Genomic DNA, 3,022 nt, shown 5'->3' with positions numbered 1-3,022 from the left:
TGACATCCATGATCTACAGCTTTATCATGGACCAAATCTTATAATATGGTCGGACCCGTTTGGTCGCATATGGACTCATAATGCGGTCCTACACCTTTTTGTTCAAAGATGAACTTTGATCTCATAGCTTATCTTATGATAGCTTATTCATTCATACCACAGCTTGGTTGGTTCATGCTGATAATTTTGACCAACCATAAGTATTACCAAATTTGGCTAATTTGTGGTGATGGTCTATAACCTTTCTAAAGTTTAATGAATAACCATTTAACCTATCTTAGGCTGGTTAGTATAACACAAGGAATTTAAAATTCCTCTATAGACTGAACTGTTCTTATAGGACTCTTCATTTGCTTATATGTAGCAATTTAATTCAATCCCGGGACAGCTTTAGGAAAATGATGTTCATGAGAACTTCTTTTCTCATCTTATGATTCTGAGCTCAATACATTTTGGTAAACCTTTTAGGTACCAATAATATTATTATCATCCAGTGAGTCATATATAACATACTACATCTTTTGAATTTCTTCCAGACATTATATGTAGTAACATATGTAGTAGTATCCACCACTTTTGATTATATAGACCTCTCTTGGTGTGTCTCACGGTTTTATCCTTCTTTCCAGTGGCGGAGCCAGCACACTTTCTTATAGGGGTCAAAACTTTTAAATGGATCAACGAAGAGTTTAGAACATGTGACATGAGGGTCAAAGTAAGCTATTTTAACCAAATGATCCAGAAAGAAACAGTGTACCTAAGCTAAATTCCTTTTTTTTTTGTAAAAGTCATAGGGGTCAACTGACCCCCCTCAACATAATGTGGCTCCGCCACTGCTTCTTTCAGGATTATTTATTCACTGGTCATCATATGGCGTTTACATATTTATGGCCAATTCAATACGCCTTTTATTTATCACTTTAGAAACCCCACGTTTCTTTCTTTATTCATTATTATGAATACTCTTGCGTGGGTTCATGATCCTCGATTCATTATTCATGTGCTACATGTTTGCGCTTTTTCTATTAATGTATTTGTCGACACATTTATATATATATATATATATATATATATATATATATATATAATATATATATATATATAGTTTCCTTCCAGACATCAAATAATTCATTGAGATCTCATCATTATCAATGCCTTCAGTACCATGAGGCCCGGCGTCCCGAACCCCAAGTGTTGATACTGACGGCATAGCCATTTCGGCCTTGTCTGGACAATCTATGACCTCGTTTCTTTTGCACCTTTCTTTAATTTCCGAGGTCTTTTCTCTTTGGAACCAATTCGGTCTTATATTAGACTCTGTATTCAACTTGGTTGTGTCTTTAAGACTCTTTACCAGCTTATTACTTTTCTCCTTTCAAATGTTGGATATTGGGATTCATAAATTTTATGTAATCCTTGTTCCTTGGCCTCTAATTAGATCACCCATTTTGGCTCAAGGTTTCTTTTAAACTTATGGAGAAAATATATTCATAATATATATCCAACATATATTTCCAATCCTCCTTATGAGATTCTAAGATCGTATGATCTTAGATGGCACATATATTTGTGGTGGATTCATTCATAATATCTTGATTCATAATGTCTTAATATGATATATGTCTGGACTCATGACCCGTATTAGTATGAGGTGGGAATATTTATTATCACTTATATGGCCTGATATAATATCTATGGCCTGATGCAAGTTAATCTTTTATAACTCATGATGTCCCCAAGCATATAGACTTTTAGATTTTGAACCTTATAGGTAATGGTCTTTATATCGAATCAACCAATATGTAATATGGTTGTGGACCATGTTTCACGGATTTTAGTATGGTCATGTATCATGGGATTTGTCCTCACTCCCCCTCATGAACATACTCTAATTCGTGGTGCTTGGGACAATAAATTCCCTTGTGCATAGATATAAGTTGCACAAACGTGAGATCTTATGGGATAGCTTTTGTGCCCTTTTAAATCTTTGCATCATAATCCAGATAGCTAAGTATGGTAATGCCATCTAAGTGATAAGTTCCGTGGGTCAATCAAACATGATTATGATTGCCCTGGCTATTTGCCTATTATCAGATTGATTATTAGATCAATAGAGAATGTAGTCTCGACCACTTAGGCGATTTTTAATTTAGGTACTCTTATTCCCTTTTGCCCATTGTTGGAAACCATATTTTCTTCTTAATTCGATGGGCCTTATAGGGTGAATATAATGCCTTTTAGGCAATGCCTTGGTCGGACCTCTTTTCCTTTCTTTCAAGGAATGTCCAGTTGAGTTCAAGAGTATTTTATGCATCATAATAGAGCCTAGATGGCCGAGCATGTCGTGCCATATGTTAAAGGCTTCTCTGAACTCTTTGGAAAGTGATTTGGGGTATTAACCCGCAATCATATTTATCTTGGCTCAATGAAGGCCTATAGATATAGTAGGTATAGTCTCTAGGACTTTCCTTTGGCCTTGGGCATTTTCATAAATCATAAGTAGTCCTTTCTTTCCTTTGCCCATAGTTTCAATATGTAGACCATTCATATGAATGTCTTTGAAAGCTTTGATAAATTTTACTTTGGTTTATGGGGAATGTAATGCATCAGAGATTTTTATATGCATGCCTTTAGGCATCATGAGGTTGGACTAGCCATGACCTTGAATAAAATATCTTTTGTCTCTTAATATAATGTGGCTTGGTCCACTATAGAGAACAAAGACAAAGTAAAAATGATGTCGAAATCTAATTGGCCTCTTTAAGGCATTATGAAGTCTCGTATTCAAGCTGATCATCATTCTTATGGTCGAAATTATTCGCACCATCTAGATGGACCCAATGGGCCATAGGGTTCTTTCCCTTTATGCTCTCTTGGTAGAGTTCAATAAGGTGTTTTGGGAGTTCTACATCGGTTGGCCCAATGATTATTCATCCCACACCGATGGCAAGCTGATTTTGTCGAGGCATGGGTATTAAAATCGGACTTATACCCACGACTAGGTTGATAACCTTTGCCTCGG

This window comes from Raphanus sativus, chromosome 9 (genome assembly GCF_000801105.2).
Source record: "Raphanus sativus cultivar WK10039 chromosome 9, ASM80110v3, whole genome shotgun sequence".
Classification (NCBI taxonomy): Eukaryota; Viridiplantae; Streptophyta; class Magnoliopsida; order Brassicales; family Brassicaceae; genus Raphanus; species Raphanus sativus.
This window is presented reverse-complemented; position numbering follows the sequence as displayed.